The sequence below is a fragment of the Notamacropus eugenii genome, chromosome 6 (assembly GCF_028372415.1).
Source record: "Notamacropus eugenii isolate mMacEug1 chromosome 6, mMacEug1.pri_v2, whole genome shotgun sequence".
Taxonomy (NCBI): Eukaryota; Metazoa; Chordata; class Mammalia; order Diprotodontia; family Macropodidae; genus Notamacropus; species Notamacropus eugenii.
The window spans coordinates 266,808,883-266,829,637 of record NC_092877.1 but is presented as its reverse complement, the minus strand read 5'-3'; the positions used below and the strand labels follow the sequence as shown (position 1 = coordinate 266,829,637).

General features: G+C 35.0%; 1 protein-coding gene across 3 annotated transcripts in view; it reads right to left on the bottom strand.

Moving 5' to 3' along the window:
- DACH1 (dachshund family transcription factor 1) overlaps positions 1 to 20,755 on the bottom strand; it is a 483,132-nt gene that overhangs the window by 22,305 nt on the left and 440,072 nt on the right. The window lies entirely within an intron of this gene.

Sequence of the window (20,755 nt, the reverse complement as noted above, 5' to 3'; positions counted from 1 at the left end):
TTAGAAAAAGACAGAAATTATTACTGTCTTTATTGTAAACCAATTTTCTAACTTGTTAGAAATCCCCAAAGCCTAAGAAAAACAACATTCAAAAAGTTCTAAACAAAATCAAAACCAGAGAAATTGATTTTAAAATTGTAAAATGGTCACTGATTTCCTTAAAAGTTAATTCTTTAATTCAATGAGACTTCATTCCATATAGCAAAGTACAGTGTACTGTTGTTGGTACTTTGTAAAAGAACCACATTTTGGTATTCCTGTTGTTTTATGAGAAATCTCCTTCTGCATATTTTCAATCTCAAAGTTAAGAAATCTCATTTTACTTGCCTTCAGATGTTTAAACTCCTCAGGTCTTTTTGCATCTTTTCTCAGACCTCTTAAATATACATACCACTTCTTAAATTAGTATCATCTGTGAATTTCATTAATGCACTCTGTCTAACCACTCTTCCACATCATTAATTATGATGTTAAATCAAAATGGATCTAGCATTGATCCTTGAGGCCCCCTGCTACATACCTTTCCCCAGTGCCATATATCATGATCTCTTGTTTATGGGTCTTCTGACAGCATTCAAGCCACAAAACAGTGTTCATGGACAAGCCAATTTGAACCTAATTTTTCAATTTCATATACTATCAAATATAAATATTTTATATTAATTACTGTTTCATTTGTTCCAGTGTAGCATGTTGATAGGGTTAACTGCAAAGTCTGCAGGCTGGAACATACCACCTCTCACTTTCCCTTCCTATCTTCTCACATTCTCACAAAAAAGATGATCATTTTTGTCCATAGAATCATTCAAATTAGAGTGACTGGGGACTTCTTACATCATTGGGTCCAGTTTCCTTTATTTTGTAAGGGAAAATCTCAAACCTTAGACGAAAATCCTAATTTTATTGAGGGAAATTTTAGAAAGCATATAAAATATAAAACTATCCTTTTTTCTGCTGTCATCTTGATTTTCAAAAGTTACACATTCTAATACAATATTTAACATATGAAAATTTTAGTGGAAAGAAATATAAGAAAGATTACCAAACAAAATCTGTCTGACAATAAAAAACAAACAAAAAATTCACACTGCTCTTGCTATACTTCTTGCTTATACCATCTCTTCTAAAGATTAGTTATTGCCAAAAAAAGTGGTTAAAAAAAAGCATCATTAAAAATTCAACACTAAATGGTGTATAGACTTAACTATTCAGGACAGTCCACCCATGTCTTAAAAAAACTAAACTACTAGAAAATTATTCTCTTAATCCTGCCATAGTCTCAATCAAATGTGCTATATATGTCTCTTCCCTACTTTTTCACTATATATTGCTTCCAAAAGAGTATAGATTTCTCAACCCCATCAATGCAATAAAACTTCATCCTCAGAGTTCATTAACTGCCAAACCCAACGTCATTTTCTCAGTCGTCATTTTCCTGTACCCCTCTGAACATCTCTTCCTTGAATTGCACAGCTCTGTTCATTCCTTCTCTTATTGGTCTGACCTCAGAAGTATTATGTTTTGGTTCACCTTCATTCTACCCAAGTGGGGATAAAAATTCTAGGTCCTTTTTTTCTCTTCTATACTTTCTCCTTTGATGATCTCATGCATTTCATGACTTCAGTGATCAGTTCTATGTAGGTGACTTCCAAATCAATAATTAGCTTGGATTTAAAGTTCTGATCTTTTTTTCAGAGTTTTACTCCCCCACTTGCAAGTATATACTGATCTGGATATTAGGCAGCTAGGTAGTGCAGTAGATTGAGTGTTAGACCTAGACTCAGGAAACCTGAGTTCAGATCTGGCCTGAGACACTAGTTATGTGATCTTGGAAAAGTCACATAAGTTCTGTTTGCCTTGGTTTAAATTTCTATAAAATGGAAATAATAAAGAACCTAGGACTGCTATGAGGATCAAATGAGATATATTCAGCACAGTATCAGGCACATAGTAAGTGCTATATAGATGTTAATATTATTCACATTCCACCCCAAACCTGTCCTTCTTCCCAATTCTATTTCTTTTAATGAAATCATTATCCTCCAAGTGACTTAAAATTGAAATCTCTGAGTTACCTTTGTTTTTTTTTCTCCCTCACAAACTATATTCAACAAGTTACCAATTCCACTGGATTCTACCCATCTCTGCCTCAGTATGTTTAAGAAACCCATTTTTTATGTCTGGAATGAATTCTATTCTCATTAACACATGTTGAGATTATCCTATCCTGGGCATGGTGACATGTGCTTATAACACCTGGTGTGGGAAGAAAGGAAGAAGAGAAGGGAGGAAGGAGGAAAGAAATGAAGGAGGGAAAGAAGGAAGGAACAAGGGAAGGAAAGAAAAAGGAAAGGGGGAAGGAGGGAAAATAGGAAGAAAAAAAGGAAGGGAGAAAAGAAAGAGGGAAAGAAGAAAAGGAAGGAGAAGAAAGGAGGGAAAGAAGAAAAGCATTATATTATTCCTTCAAAAATAAGTTCAAGTACCATCTCCATGTAATCTTCCCCAATTTCTCCCCTCTTCTCTTCAGTTGAAAGTGATTTCTCCCTTCTTAAATCTTCCTCAAGCAGGGATTCTTAAACTACACTTCTCTGGCAATCTGGTGAAGTCTACAGACATTTTCTCAGAAAAATATTTGTAAGTGAATAAAGTTAAATACATATGATTACAAAGGAAAGCAATTATTTTGAAAAAGTTATCAGAATATTTTAAAAAATAAGTTGACAGATTCTAAATTAAGAATCTAGGGCACATTTCTCTTGATCTTCTTTCTATAATGGTTATTTGTGTACATAAGATACCTGCAACTCATTTTTTTTCATTTTTCTTTCTCTTTAGTGATCTTATATTAAACACTTAAGATGTCAGCTTGGTTGAATTTTCTGCATTCTACATTCAAGATGTCTTGCATTTACTTATTAACTCTAGATCACGGATGATTCCTTATGGTCAATGTCAACATAAGGTACCTGTTGATATTGTTATTACTACTAATGTTGGCTATCTCCTCAGAAGATAGTTTAGAGTTGGGGCTAATTTTTGGTCTCTCATTCTAGCCCTCACTTCAAGTATCTTAACCTACAGAGATTCAGCTTCCTAGTGGAACTGTATCTCAAAAGCATCTCTCCTTGCGTTCTCAAGTCAATTATGTTATATATTGGGGGGATACAAGGACTAAACTCATGATTTTCTTGGTACAGGGAACTCCAAGAAGAGAAAACCATTGCACCAGTGTAGGTCAGCACCTTTTCTGTAGCTTATCATCTTACTATTGCTGAGAACACTAAGGGATTAAATGACTTTCCTAGGGTTACACACAACCATCACATTTCAATAGGTAAGATTTGCACCTTGTTGGCTCTTGGTTGCAAGGCCAATTCTATATCCATTCAACCATATACAATCTGAATACATTTTGGTTAAATTAAATTCAATTAATAGTGTCTAATTTGCGTATAGCACCATGCTAGGTACCATTGATGATATAAAGATTGTATGACACAGTTCCTACTCTCATGACATTTACAATCCAGTAAAGGAATAAAACACAGAAAAGACAGCATGATGGAGCATTCAGAGAGTTACTCTAAAACAAATGTTCTGGGTAAGGCTTTGGGAGGAGTTAAAGGGCATCAGGAAAAGCTTATGAGAGAAACTGGAATTGTGTTGAAGATGCACATTTACATTCACACATTCATACATATATTTAGACATACAAAAATATATATGTGTACATTATATGTTCATGTACACATGCATATTAACTCAACAGGAAAAAAGAGAAAGAAGAACTTCTTGAATTGAACTGAATTGAATTCACCACTTTAATAAAAGACTAGAGGCTAAATATAATGAAGTTTTTCCTTGTTGCCAGTTCCTTAGAACCTCCAGAGATATTTTAACTTAAAGTCTACATATATCTCCATGTTCAAATATGAATTTCAACGTGTCCTGTTCCAATGATTATCAAAGGATCATTATGTATATTCATTGAACTTGACTATTTTCCAGTCAAGAATGTACAATGCTCTCTTAAGAACCATCACTTCCACTCCCCACCACTGTATTTTGTGCCACATGGGCTCTCAAATCACAAATATTTCATAAATACAATGACATTTATTATAGGGCCACTATAGAGTGAACATCCTATGCGCAATAAGTCAAATCAGACCTGCACAATTCCAATATGATGTTGATATTAATTTATTTAATATTCCTAAAATCAATTTTGTACTTGATCATATCTCAGCTCTTTAATTTGGCACATAACTATTTGATATGACATCATATGAGGAGATCATGTCAAAGAGAAACATTGAGTAAAAAAGTTATGGTATTTTGAATTTTAATCATAGTCACATAGGTTCATTAGAAACAAGATTTCATTTTCATAGCTCTTATTCAACTTTAAGGGCTATGAAAATTAAATCATATGCAGCCTGATGAACCTGTATAGAAGCGATTAAATATCAAAATGTCCATAACTTTTCCCTAAGGTTTTTGTTTGTTTAGATCATCTGGCATGATATAGTTTTCATAGCTTTTGAAGAGACACACAACATATTCATTCCTAAAGTCAAAAGAGATGTTAAGAAATTCTACAAAAAGTTAATAAACATAATTTTTCAACCAAAAAATTGTTATTTTAAATAAACACTAACAGTCTAGGCAAATGTACACTTAACAATGACCTATGATCACTAAAAAAATGATTTACTGTTTATTGCCTCTAGTCAATAACACATTTTGTGTAACTAAATAAATATTATCATAAATTGATTAGCTTGGGTTGGAAAGCTAGGAAAAGGCGAGCCTTCTACGTCACTGAATTAAGAAAATGTATTCTTATTCTATTTCTGTTTGGAGTAGGATAATTCTAATGTGTGTTTTTTTAATCAAGGAACATAGTTTGAGGTAAAGTTCATAATGATTATATTTTTCTAACTCCATTCTAATTATACAAACAATAATAATAATTAATATTTTTATAGTATTAATTATGTGCCAGGTATTTTGTTAAGCCCTTTAGAGTTGTTATCTCATTTGATCCTCACAATAACCTTGGTAGGTATATGCTAGATGTATAGATCTGCTATATACAGATGAGGAAACTCAGGCAAAGAGAGGTTAAGTGACCTCTCCAGGGTCATACAGGTATCTGAGACTTAATTTGAATTCAGGTCTTTCTGATTTCAGGCCTACCTCTATCCAATGCACCAACTAGTTGTTTCTAATTCCATGTCAACTACAATAGACAGGCAAGTCAGCAAGTGGTTTTGAAGTATTCCCTGAAACCTCATTACACTTTCAAGTTAAGTAGAGTCATTTATTTTCTAACCATAGACAGACAAGGATTTGTTTTTTAATTTTAGTAAATCACTTGCCATATCATCTTCACTATAAAACTAAATCCCTATTTCATATTAAGCTTAAGGGGTAAGCTTATTAGAAGGACTGAAAGTTAAATTACCTGCTAAGTTCTGGGACTCTCTAGAAACCAAAGCTAGTTGAAGATTATCACATTAAGAATTTATTTTGAATGCTATTTATTTTCTTTTGATGTTTATGGTATAGACATATCTTAGTTTTAACAGGTTAGGCATCCTTAAATTTAAAAAAAGAAAACATATAGCCAAGTGCATTTGTACCTCAAATGGCACTTAAGTTATCTGGTATCTGAGAATTGATCAAGTTACCTCTGAATCTAAGGTGAGCACAATAAGACATTATTGATTTAGTTATTTTTGATTCTGTTCATTAAAAGGGCCATTCCCTGACTACTTCTTAAAGAGGCCTATTCATTCAATGGGCATTACCTCCCTCTAAGTGAATACCTGAAAAGGCCAACCTAAAAAGGCCAAGGTCTCCCATTGCATCCTGGGCCACCTCCAGTCATCCTGATGAATATCTGGTCACTGGATGAGATGTCTCAAGAGAAGAAAGTGAGGATGATGACTTTGTACAGCCCTCCGTCACTCAAAACAAACTCAAGTGCAAGTCATGTCATCATTTCTCTGATGTCATGGTTCTTTAAAAATGAAGGATAAATACACATTTTTATGAGATAATTTTGCCTATTATTATATAGGATTCAAAGGCCACTAAGGTCCCCTTCAACTCTAAATGTATAATCGTGTTTTGGGAGAGGCAGTATTTTTAAGTAAATAAAGCTTTGTACTTTTGGGTTCACGCAATCATATATTTAGGATGGGGGTGGCATCTTGGAAATCTAACTCAACTGTTTCATTTTATAGATGAAAGACAACACTGAGGTTAATGAGAGTTTTAGTGACTTATCAAAGTTCATTCAGAGGCAAGATTTGAACCCCAGATATCTTATATCTAGGTCTGTGTGGGTTCATCCTTCATTGCCTAAGAAGACCATGCCATCAGAAGTAATGATGATTTGCACTTGACTTTGAGTGAAGGAGCCTGTGCAGGTCACCAGCCTCACTTCTCCTCCAGACCCATGTGAGTCCAGTGACCAGATATTCATCAGGATGACTGGAGATGACCCAGGCTGAGGCAGCTGGGGTAAAATAACTTGCCCAAGCTTACACAGCTAGTGAATCAAGTATCTGAGGTGAGATTTGAACTCAGGTCCTCCTGACTCCTGCACTGGTGCTCTATCCACTGCACCACCTAGGTGCCCCATATCCAGGTCTAGCAGTCTATTCACCATGCCACATAACTAATTTATGCCTTAAAGTTGTAAAAACCTGAATTTAAATCTTATTACAACTTGCTAATTCTGTGTCCTAGGCCAACTAACTTTGAATCAGTTTCCTCATCTGAAGGATGGAAGCAATAAAACCTGTACTGTAGCTCAGAAGGTTGTGAGGATCAACATGATAAGAAATAGAACAGAAAATACTTTATAAACTGTAAATTGTTATTATTGATGGTGTTCTATATTTTATCTTTGCAACAGAGTAAAGAGACACTATAACTATATTCAATGAAAACTGAGAAATTAACATTGCATGGTGGTACATATCATCAATTTGATATATTATTTGAGAAATTTGACAGAATGTACAAGTAGATCTCCTTGAAATGTCCAAAATTTTCTTTTGTGTGTGTGTGTGCACAAGTATCTGTGAGTGTGAGCATGTGTGTGTGTGTGTGTGTGTGTGTATGTGTGTGTGTACATTCTTTAGTGTTTCCTCATTTAGGGAAGAAAGGTTCCTCCCCTGCCAGCAAGAGTTCTGGAAATCCTTATACAAATGCCTACTATGTACACTAACTGAAGTACTAGTTGATATTGATACAAAGATCTCTGTCTTTGAGGATATGAACTTGGAGTCTAGAACTGGTTAAATAGCAGAGTAATGGGAATAGGAAAAATAAATGTTTTAGGAAACTCTGCTTTAGGAAAATCAAGGTGGCAGCTATATGAAGAATCAGTTATAGGGGGGAAGAATTTAAGTACAAAAAAACTAAGTTATAAATCTGTTGCAATTGCCTAGGAAAGGTATGATAAGGTTGTAAAATAATTTGGTGGCTGTGAATGGGAAAAAGAAGACATATGTTTTGGAGGTAGAAATAGCAAGACTTGGAAATTTTGGATTTATGGGATGACTGAGATTGAGGAGACACAACATGGGAGTTCACAAAATTGTGTTTGTCCTTCATTGTCAAAGAAGACCATGCCATCAGAGAAACGATGACATGACTTGCACTTGACTTTGTTTTGAACAAGGGAGGGCTGTGCAGATCAGCACCCTCACTTCTCCTCCAGAGCCATCTGAATCCAGTGACCAGATATTCATCAGGTGACTGGATATGACCCAGGATGCACTGGGAGACCTTGGGCCCTTTAGGCCAAGGTCTTTGCAGATACTCACTTAGTTAGGCAACACCCATTCATTGAATAGGCTTGTTTAAGAAGCAGCCAGGGCATGACTCCTTTAATGAGAAAAGGAAAGGGAAGGGAAGGGAAGGGAAGGGATAAGAAGGGAAAAGAAGGGAAGGGAAGGGAAGGGAAGGGAAGGGAAGGGAAGGGAAGGGAAGGGAAGGGAAGGGAAGGGAAGGGAAGGGAAGGGAAGGAGTCAGTAAAACTCAAGTCATCTGGCCATCCAAATTTACCTTCCTTTGGAGAGAAGAAGGAAGGGGAGGGGAGGCAGACAGGAGAGGAGGAGTTCAGTTACCCAGCTAGCTGGGTCCCCATTCAGCCAGCTGCATCTACTCACAAGATTGTGTTTGTCCCTCATTGCCAAAGAAGACCATGCCATCAGACAAATGATGACATGACTTGCACTTGACTTTGTTTTGAGTGAGGGAGGGCTGTGCAGAACACCAGCCTCACTTCTCCTCTCAGTTCACAAAATATGAGTATGGTGAATGGGGGGAGAGAAACAATGAGTTCTATTTTGGATATACTGAGTTTGAGATGCCCAAAAGACATGTAATTCAAAATATCTAATAGTAAGTAATTTGATCCTAGAGTTCCAAGAGAGATTAAGACTGAAATCAGGAGATCAGAATAATAATTACAGGGCTTATTTAGCCTTTTCAATGATCAGGTTCCACCAAGACAGGTAGGAACAATGAGACGATCAGTGATGATATACACAGATGAGGAAAATTGAAGGAGTTATCATTGGAGAACCCCAATCTTCTTAGGAAAGAAAGAGAGTAAATACTTTGCTATAAAGAGTTAGAGATGGGGGGGAGGGGACCAAGACAGCAGAGTAGAAGCAGGGACTGGCTATGGTTCTCCCCCCATGCCTGGCCAAATACCTGTACAAAACAACTCTAAACAAATTCTGGAGCTGTAGAACCCACAGAATGACAGAGTGAAGCAAATCTACAGCCCAAGACAGTCTGGAAGATCAATGGGAAGCATTTCGCATGCTACACTGGGAGTAAAGCATAGTCCAGTGGGGGCTAAGGCAGCACAGACAGGACCTGATCAGGGCTTGGGCCTGAATCTCTAGCAGCTGTGGTAGTTTCTAGACTTCACAATCCCAAAATGCTGAGGACAAATTGGAAAGTCAGTGGAAAAAAAAAAAAAAACTCTTGGATCTCTGTGAGATAGTAGAATGGTCCAGTCCCAGCTCCAGGGCAGCAGAGGAGGTGGACTAGTCAGGAGGAGCCACTGCAGCAGCAGGGACAGTAGCAGCAACTTTTTATGGATCTCTAGGACCACAGATTGTGGAGGGATTGGAGCAGCTGACAGTATACACTCCCACACCCCACAGGGAGCAGAGAACTACCTTGACAAAGAGCTCAAAGGTCAAGTAAATGGCTAAGGAAATGAGCAAAAACTAGAAAAAGAATCAGACTATAAAATGTTACTTTGGTGCAAGGAAGACCAAAATGTACAAGCAGAAGAAGACAACAAAGTCAAAGTTCCTACATCCAAAGCCTCCAAGAAAAATATGAATTGGTCTCAGGCCATGGTAGAGCTCAAAGATGATTTTGAAAATCAAGTAAGAGAAGTAGAGCAAAAATTAGAGAGAGAAATGAGAGTGATGTAAGAAAATCTTGAAAACCTAGTCAACTGCTTACCAAAGGGGACCCAAAAATGCTGAAGAAAATAGCACCATAAAAAATAGACTAACCTATATGGCAAAAGAGACTCAAAAAGCCAATGAGGAGAAGAATACCTTAAAAAGGATAATTGGTCAAATAGAAAAGGAGATCCAAAAGCTCACTGAAGAAAATAATTTCTTAAAGATTAGAATGGAGCAGATGGAAGTCAATGAGTTAATGAAAAAAATTATAAAACAAAACCAAAGGAATGGAAAAATAGCAGATAATGTGAAATATCACTTTAGAAAAACAACTGACCTGGAAAATAGATCCAGGAGAGATAATTTAAAAATTATTGAACTATGTGAACGCCATTATTAAAAAAAAAAAAAAAAGAGCCTAGATATCATCTTTAAAGAAATTATCAAGAAAAACTGCCCTGATATTCTAGTACCAGAGGGCAAAATAGATATTGAAAGCACTCATTGATCACCTCCTGAGAGAGATGCCAAAAGGAAAACTCCTAAGAATATTGTAGCCAAATTCTAGAGCTCCCAGGTCAAGGAGAAAATATTGCAAGCAGCTAAAAAGAAACAATTCAAGTGTTTTGGAAGCACAATCAGGATAACACAAGATCTAGTAGCTTCTACATTAAGGGATTGCAGGGCTTGGAATATGATATTCCAGAGGTCAAAAGAGATAGGATTAATACCAAGAATCACTTACGTAACAAAAGTCAGTGTAATGCTTTGGGGGAAAAATGGTCATTTGATGAAATAGAGTACTTCCAAGCATTATTGATGAAAAGACCAGAACTGAATAGAAAATTTGACTTTCAAACACAAGAATCAAGAGAAGCATGTAAGGGTAAATAGAGACGAGAAATTGTAAGGGATTTACTAAAGTTGTGCTATTTATATTCCTACATGGAAAGATAATATTTGTAACTCTTGAGACTTTTCTCAGTGTTAGTGTAGTTGGAGCTATTCTATGCATATAGATAGAGGGCACATGGTGACTTGAATATGAAGGGATGATATCTAAAATAATAAAATTAAGGGGTGACAGAGGAATATATTGGGAAGAGAAAGAGAGGAACAAAATGGAGTAAATTATCTCTCACATAAAAGTGGCAAGGAAGAGCTTTTTTCAATGGAAGGGAAAAGGTGGGAGGTGAGAGGGAGTGACCTTACTCTCATCACATTTGGCTTAAGGACGGAATAACATGCACACTCAATTAACTATGCTACAGGAAAGTAGAAGGGAAGAGGATAAGTTGGGTTTGGGGGATGATAGAAAGGAGGGCAAATGGGAGAAGGCAGTAATTAGAAGTAAACAATTTAGAGGAGGGACAAAGTCAAAAGAGAGAATAGAATAAATGGGGGGGCAGGATAGGATGGAGGGAAATATAGTTAGTCTTTCACACCATGACTGCTATGGAAGTGTTTTGCATGACTACACATGTATGACCTATATTGAACTGCTTGCCTTCTCAGTGGTGATGGGTAGAGGAGGAGAAGTTGGAACTCAAAGTTTTAAAAACAAATGTTAAAAATTGTTTTTACATGCAAATGGGAAATAAGACATACAGACAATGGGGTATAGAAATCTATCTTGCCCTACAAGAAAATAGAGGGGAAGGGTATGAGATAAGAGAGAGGTATGATAGAAAGGAGGGCAGATTGGGAAAAAAGTTAATTGGAATACACAGTGTCTTGGGGTGTACAGAGGGGAGAGATGGGAAGAAAATTTGGAACTCAAAATCTTGTGGAAGTGCATGCTGAAATTAATGAATAAAAAAGTAAAAAATAAAAGAGGTGGGATACATTTTGGTCAAGTCACTTAACCTCTCTGTGTTTGAGTTTTCTCTTCTGTAAAATAAATTGGATAAGACTATTTCTAAGATTTCTTCCAGATCTACAATTCCAAAGCAAAAGAAAATTATTTTAGTAGCTTAATAAATTATGTGCATATTTAAGGAGCTTTATATTCAATTCTATGTATATCTGTAAATATGCAGGAACCAGAAAGAATTAGATTTTTTATTTTAAATAGATCCAAAATAAAAAGGCAATCCTTTTATGTTGTTTTGCTAGAAGAGCATTTGTTTTTCTATGATCTCAGATCAGTCAAAGAAAGAAGAAAAGCAAAACAGTTTTGATTATAGGAATTGGACACAAAATAAAGAAAAATACTTTCAAGGGCATTTTAAAATTGGCTTTTAAAATTGAGAACTTCCATCAGTCAGGGCTTGTGATTTCCTAAGCATAGCCTATAGGTAATTCAAGTAATCAGAGCAACTTCATACTACATTCACATTTATATGAATAATTATTCTCTGGAAGGATAGATTTTTTAATTTAGAAAGTTGCATAGGAAAAGGTAATATCTTAAGAATGTTTTCTTTCCTGCAATGTTTTCTTTTGAATTTTGTAAAAGACAAAGTAGAATTGGAGTTTTCTTATTCATATTGTTTTCTTTTCTTCCCCCAATAGAGAATCCCAATTTTAGATAAAATTGTTGAGCAAATAATTTTAATTCATATGATCCTTAGTTCCAGAGCATTTGATTCTGTCTCTTAATAACTGTGTAACTCTAAACAAGTGGCTTATTCTCTCTGAGTCTCAGTTTCCTCATCTGAAAAATGGTAATATTAACAGCCTCCATCCCTGCCTGACAAAACTGTAAGGATCAAATTATAAATATGAGAGCACTTTGTAAACTATGTAGTTCTTTGTAAATTCTTACATACAATTTATTTTTCTCTGATAATTTTTCTTAATCTTATTTGTATTTTCTTGATTTATCAGTTTCCTTTAGATGACAAATACTATTTCTAACTGTACAATAATAATTATATTAATATCTGTGAAGTCAAACATTTCTTCTTCTCTGAATGCCATGATCATTTAACTAAATTCCAGTAAAATGAGGATTGTTTTTAGGACAACGCTACTTTGATGAAATATGGTTTATGGGAAAGGTAACTGTATAGTAATGAAACAGCTATTTAAAAAAATCCAAGGTGAGATTTGTTTTTCTTACATTATGATTCAGTTTTGAGTAATGAGGGGAAGAAAGGTAACTCATAGGATGTTTCTACAGTTTTAGAAAAGTTCTCACAGTTGGAAATGATCATTCTCTCTTTGAGTATTTCATATGGCATTCTCTTATTCCTTGATGTGTGTACTTTACTTATCTTCATTAATAATGTAAGCTCTTGAAGAAGAGGAACTATACCTGAGCTTTTTCTCTACATCCAATCTAGTGCCCTCCACAAAGACATTCGGTAAATATTGCTTGAATTGAAGGAGGAAACAGAGGTGGGAATGTTGAAGAGAGAATCTAATAAGGAAAATCAAGAGGAAATGTCTAGGTTTTGCATAAAGATTAAAATAGTGGGTGAAAAAGAAGAGATTGAGTGTGGAATTGGGGTGGGGGAGAAAAGGCACAAAGATACTAACAGAGACAGTGGGAAATTCTATGTTGAATGAGTCTGTAATTACAAAATGTATATAACCAAAAGAAAATTATGTATGACCATGATAACAAAAGAAGATCTGCCTCATTTGATTTATTTAAGGTGGTATAACCTGTGCTCTGTGTACACAACACAAATTTGATCATTAGATCATGACAAAATCTACACAAGCTGAATTTAAGAGATTATCAGAAATCTTCAAGTAATACAATGGGAAAGAATAGGAAGAAAACTTGCTTGAGTTGCCTACCTTCGAGTAAATGACTGTTTAATTCCCTCAAAGGGATGGGTGTCTATTCCCTTTGAAGATCTACAACTTTCCTTGCTAGTCTATTCTAGGATTTTATTGACTCAAATAAAAAAGTTCACCCTAATGCCCAACTGAAATATCTCTACTTTAATTTCCTCTTGTTTGGTCTACCAAGGACAGAGAAAACAACTGCTCAGCATTTTCTTCTTAAAAGTCCTTCATATACTTAACCCTTAGGCTACTTGTATCTGAAAATAAAAATAAAACAAGATACAACTTATTAAGTTTTTTCCCTCATAAGGCCTATTTTCTTTCCTTTTAATCAGATTTCTTACCTTGTATGACCACTCACCAAGTTTTACAAGCATAATAACCAATATCATATGCAATTTTCCAACAGTCAAGATAACATAGAATATGGTATCTTCGGAAGAACATCATCTAGTACTTGAGGACGGTAATCCTTTGGTGGCATCCTATTATAACACTGGTTTTCCTCATACTACCATGTCATTGTGCATTCACAGGGTATTTAAGAGCTGTGATTATAATGTTATAGGATTAATTAGACAAGTCATACCCCAAACCTATTCTATAATATCCCAAGGTGTGAGGTAATAATGTTATTTCTATCCCTACCTCAATCAAAGGAAAAGTTTACTTGAAATATTCTGATTTTGTGGGTCCACAGCCACCAATACTCAACAGTAGTATAAAATACTGCAAATAATTCCATCCTGAGTTGAGAAGTCAACTCTACTTACTATTGCCACTTTTATCAACTCTCTACCTGTACAGGAGAGCTAGGTGGTGCAGTGGATAGAGTGCCAGGCCTAGAGTCAGGAGGACTCATCTTCCTGAGTTCAAATCTGGCCTCAGACTCTTGCCAGCTGTGTGACCCTGGGCAAGTCACTTGACCCTCTTTACCTCCATTTCTTCATCTGTAAAACAAGCTGGAGAAGAAAATGGCAAACTACTCCAGTATCTCTGCCAAGAAAACCCCAAATGAGGTCAGTCACAACTGACCGACAAAAATAATAATAAGGTATAAAGAGGCCACCACTATTTACCACCCAGAAGGTCTTAGGATTTAGATAGGCAAGAATACATCCACGGGACAGGGCAAAATTGGCTGAGCCATGATTTGGAATCTCTTTAAGGAGGAAGAATTCATCCTTAATACCTTCCCATCTAGCTATATACCCAAACAGATCCTAAATCTATGTATGGAAGCTCCCATCTCCTACGGGTGAATGGTCCTGTCCTAGACCAGATCTGTCCACTACGTGTTTTTCTCACTGTCCTTTCAGGGGAGGAAGATGTAAGACATTCAGCTGAGATTGTAGTACATATATGGTATGAAGAGCAGGGTCCTAAAAGCCAAAATGTACTTGAGTTCCACTGTCATGTCAATGTGTGAATGACAATAAAATGATTTTCTGGAAGGTTGTAAGAAAAGATTTCTGAATCAGATAACAGAACAAACTAGATGGTATTCCCAGCAACTTTTATATGTCTTTGGTGAGAAAGTCATCTAAATGAGAGGAGGCTGTCAAATGTCAATAATGGTAAAGGAAAAAATGTGGAAAGAACAATGTAGACTCTGCCTATCTACAGTGGGGGAAATCAGACAATTGGCAAAAGTTACAATAGCGAATAGTCCTTAATCTTTGGTAGGGGATGTTTACAGTCTGCCCTGCTTTATACTGGCTATTATGTCTAAAAGTTGTAATTGTAACTTGAAGGACTTGAGAAGTCTGCAGGTAAGTCCTATACCAGAGTTAGAATCAATCAATAATTAGTAAGTTTCTTCGATGTGTTAGATGTTAAATATGCAAAGGCAAAAATGAAATAATCTTGCTTCTCAAAAAACTTACATTAGATTAAAAAAGAGAAAACATAATTATCTAAGCATGTACATGTAACTATATAGAACAAATACAAGCTAATTTGGTGATGAGAGACAGTACTACCTGGGGGTACCAGGAAAGGCTTTAATATAAAGGATGGTACTTGACCCGGGTATGAAGGATCTAAGGAGATTTGGATGGCACAGGTATTAGAAGGAACATATTTCAGAGATGGGGGATAGTCACTGAAAGGGAATGGTGTGAGTACTAGGAGGAGGGACAGTTTGGCTGAATTGTAGAGTGCATGAAGAGTAATCTAGAAAGGGAAATAGGGACCAAGTTGTAGACAGCTTTTAAGCAGAGTAACTTTACTTTTTCTTAGAAATAATAGCTCTCAGTGGGTAATACTGAAGTTTATTGAATCATGGAGTGGCATGGTCAGATTTGTGCTTTAGTAAAATCATTTTGTTAGCTAGGTAGAGAATGGTTTGGGTGAAAGGTGACTTGTGGTAGGAAAAGTACGAGAATTATCTCACACAAGGTCTTATCTGATGATAGTGTAATATTTCATCTGGTATTAATGTTGTTGGATAAGTCTTGCTCCTATTGAACTTCACCATATTTAAAAAGATCATTTTACCAATGTATCAGAGACACTTGGAATCTTACTCTTGTCTTCCAGAGTACTAGCAATTATAATTAATTTGGTGTGATCTACAAAATGCATGAGATTTTTCAATACTGAATTATCAAAATGTGGCATCTTTAGCCCATATTTATAGAGCATGAAGTGGAGATTAAATCCTTTTCTTATATAAAAAATAAGGAAAATTGAGTAAGGTCTACTTGCTTTATTTAATGCCATAAAGGAATAAAGTGGCAAATGGACACACTTATTATTAGATTATAAGATATGAAAAATAAATTTAAAATTCAAAATGGCAAATTGAGGTAAAAGTGAATGTATGTATATAAAAATTTAATGGTAGTTAGGTAAAATAATTTCAGATAATACTTAAAATAAAGGAGACTATTTTTTTCTGTTGATAGCTATAGAACTGATTATTTTTGTATGTGACTCTACTGTATCTTCTCCACAGAACAATTTTTATGTATAGGGCAATGTAATTAATTCCAAGCAATAAGCCATGGAGATATATATCAGGCAAAATATTAATTATTTGTACTCATAGTGTTACTTTTTCTATCTAAAATCAAGCTACTTGAATGATGAAAGCAGTTACTTTAGAAAAAAATAAAAACAGATAGACCTGAATATTTTATGGGTAGATTCCATTTCTGATACTTATTACCTAGATGACCTTGGGCAAGTCATTTAACTTCCTTAAGCATTAGTTTCTTCATCTGTAAAATGAGAACTAAATTAGATGGCTTCTGAGATCCCTTCTCACTTTAGATCTATGATTGAAGGATGAATAACCCATTGGATCTTAATTTGTTTCTTCACTTAATATACCCCAAGGTGCTCCCATCAACATTTGTACTAGTTATTAGATTCTAAATATCCATTTAAAAAAATCCCACTTGATAGATGTCATCACTAAGCCATTTTGTACTATTTGACCATGAACTAATTCATATGAGTAAATTCAATAGATTATTTATAGAATAATTTCTCAGGAATAATTTAATAATTCATTTTTCTTCTCACTTTTAGCTTATCATCACTTCTCTAGGTTTCTCTCCTCACCTCCTTAGTGCTCCAGAAATGACATTACTTAATGCCAAGGAGGCAATACTTAGTCTAACCCTAGGTGCTCGTTTGGGGGTAATTACTTGGCACCAGAGCAGTGTTTAAGTGGCTGACTGCTAGATGACTAACTCCAGGGCCAGAAATGGCATTCACTTATGCCAAAATGTTAAAAATAAATAAATACATGACAAGCACAAAGATTTACTAATTTGCTTTGTCTTTCCCAATTAAGTTGAGTTTATTTTGGAAGAGAGAATCATTTCAGTTATGGTTGGATTGGGAGTGAGGGAGAATGCAAAGAAGGACCATAACACCTGGGCTCAGGGAGGCTGGGAGATGGGGAGGGCTGGGAGATGGGGAGGGCAGGGAAGTGGGCTATTTTTGTGGCATTCCTGACAGTATTATCAAGCAGCAGGTGCTCAGGAAACCTCAGGACTCCCCAAATACATGACACAGCCTATTTTGCAAATCAGTAATGACAATAACCTGGTCTATTTTGTCTCTCCCAAATTTCTCTGTAGATTCTGTATTCAGTAACATGGGTTCTTTTCAAATTTTCATTTTGTTGTCATTTTTATCTGGCATTTTTGTTGTCAGATGACCTAATTTTACCTAGAAGAGAAAGCTTCCTTAAATTATATTGAGGCATTCATGAGGAAGCATGGAAGAGAAGAAAGATTTGCATTACAGGATGATAACAGGGAGGGGTAAAATTAGTCCATAACTTAAACATCTATTCAGATTTACAAAGTGGTTTTATTCAACAAACTAGGTGCTAGTTGTGAGAAATGGATAAGGAAATTTTAAATTTCTTCCCATTTCACAGATGAGGAAACTGAGGTTCAGAGATTAAGTGATTTGCCTATGACCACATAGCTACTAAATATTATAGTCAGAACTCAAATTCAGGAATTCTGACTAGAATTCCAATGTTCTTTTTATTATACCATGCTGATTCTCAATCTGATAATCATTTATAATGCTTTAGCCCCCTGGAGGGGGCTTTTGAGCAGCAATGTCCACAGAAAAGAGCGATAGAACATCCAGAATGAAGTGCATGTAAGTCATACAGTTTTCTGACTTAGAATACTTTTGGAAAATTTCTTTGAGCTCTAGTTATGACATATAAGAAAGGAGACAGAAAGACTGAAGTGTACACAGAAGTCAGCCTCCTAAATGGTCTCCCTCTCAATTCTTGCGTACAGGGAATATTATATTTTAGGTTGTATTCCAAGAACCTAGCAAATAGTAGGTGCTTAATGAATGCTGATTGAATTAGTATCCTCTCTAATCCAGCAGAATGCAACCTCTTTGGGAAGGATGATTTTCCTTTTGGATCATTTTATTCCCATTACCTAGCTATTCGCCACTCTACATGATAGTTGGATAATGAATGTTTTTGAGTTACAATGAAAAGACATAGGTCTTTTAGAGAAAGGACAGGACATAGAGAAGGGATATGAAGAATGTGATTTTTTTCTTCAAATATTTGAAGGATAAAGTAGAGGTAAGATTATATTTCTTCTCTTTGACCCCAGAGGACCCAGAAGCCAAGAATGGATAAAACTATAAGTATAAACCTTCATAACAATTAGAGCTTTTTAAATGTGAAATGGAATCCCTCTGGATGAGTTCTCTATCTATATTAATCAATATGTATATATGAATATGCATACAGATGTGTACCTATGACTTCCTTTGAAACCTCTGTACTCTATGCATTTGAAAACATGGGTCCTTTGGCTTCACAAACCTGACAAATGATCCCTTAAGTCAAAAAAAGAGAAAAGTGAAAGATTCCTGCTTTAGAGCTAGGTTTGCTGCTTGTTAAAGATATGATAGAATGGCTTAATGTTTTACCTATGGTTTATGTTGTATACTCCAAGGTTCCCTCTAACTTTAAGACCCTATAATCCTATGGGATTTGATTTTCTAGTCATGTAATTTTAGGTTAACATTAATTAATTATTAATTAGGTTAATATTAAAATGGTTGGGATTTCCTAGGATATGCAGTTGTGGAGTTGGAGCCAACAACTGTGACTAAGTATTTTCCTTATAGGTCAAATTTCGCAGATATAGGATTGAGATAAATCTGTCCCCAATTATTAAAACATGGTTTTATCCATATAGAGTAAATATAGGTCTGACACTGTATTTTTGAAAAAATATTTGAAAAGAGATCACTAGGGATATGTAATGAGAAAAGGATTTGGATGAATTATATGAGTGATAGATAAAATTATAGATAGCCTGAGTGCTTTACTAGCATTCACAAAATATTGAAAAATTAAAGGCCTCTGCTGTATTGGACATATTGTCTACAGAGGATTTTTTTAGAGAGATATCAATGACTCAGAAATGATCAGAGGGATGAATACTACTAACAAAGAAATCATGAAGAATTTCTGTATTTGGATTTCCCAGTGCCTAACATACTTTCTGGTACATTAGGAGTCTATATATAATTTATATTTGCTCTCAAAAGCCCTATATTCCTAAAGTAAATGAAGAATTTTTAATTAAGGGATCACAGACTGATCAAAGAATCCAAACACTTGCTTTACTAGTAAATACTAACAAAAATAATTGTTCAATTAATAATGATAAAAAATTGGTAATCATTAAGCTCATTGAATATATATTGTACAAATCCTATTAAAATATAAAATGATTATAGAATAACAAACAATGGACCAAGTTCTTTCTTCTACATAGTGGGAAATATATCTTTTTGTTTTCCCTCCTACCATCTTGCATAGAGAAATTGAAGATGAGCTGTCAGATCATAGCAACTTTAGCATGCAGGAATGTCTACCTCTGTGAGACTCCCCTGACACCAAAGACTTTATGCAATGTAGAATTCAATCTACTTAAGGGAGAACCATGAAGAATATGGGTTAATATGTTCTCCATCCCTTCTCCCAGTCCACTTGAGGCAGTATATATGATAGAATGAATTGTAAATGGAATGACTTGTCTTTGCTTGTAGAAATTTTGCATATATCAAGAAGATAAAATTCTTCCAGAATTGATCTCTGTATTCCATTTATTGGAGGATTACGCAGATATTTTCTTATGAAGAGGAAAGTGCAGTCTTTACTTATTCCACATGTTTAAAAAGTTTTGAAAAGTGACACAGTGGGGTGGCTAAGAGGATCAAATGAGACAAAGTACTGGAAAATAATTTGCATGGTGCAGAAGCCTATATTAATGTAAAGTATTATGATTGCTATATCAATTTGTAGATGACCAAGAAGAATTATATGGACAGCATAAACACATATAATGAAAAACAATTCTATGCCAGTCACTATTGTCCCTAAATTTCTACTTAATATTTTTGAAAACATAATACTAGGCAAGGATGTATTTACTTTATGGTAAGCTAGTGGCAGCACTTTCGGAGGCAGAAAATCAGATTAAATAACACGCAAAAAAGATGTCAAATGAAACCCTAAAAATGATTGAGTTTAAAATGCAAAATAAAAGCAATTGAGAGTGATTATAGTAGTTAATCATTTTAGGCTTTCCTTTGAAGAATGCACCTTCATTTAAAATTGAAAACAAATGCGATTTTTGCTGTTTAGTATTCATGTTGGTAGATTTGGTTTATTGGCTAGAGTAGACATTAGAGTATACATGCTACCTCCAGAATTTGTTCTTTACTAATAGTGTGGTCTCTGCGATATACATATTGAGCTCTTCTGGGTGTGTACTACAGCTCCCTTTGGTGTTCTATATATAAATTTGCTCAGCAGATTTGTGTTATTAAAATGTAAATAATGGTATAGAGAACATTTGGCAAATGAAAAAATCAAGCTGGGAATAAACAATCATATTTATTGTTAACATTTGGGCTAGTTTATTGAAACACACCTTGCAGTAACTGTCACGAAAATGATTAGTTATAAAGTTTAAATTTTGAGAATTGCCTATTTGGGTAAGCTTTGATTTTATTTGTATAGTTATGATATTCACTGT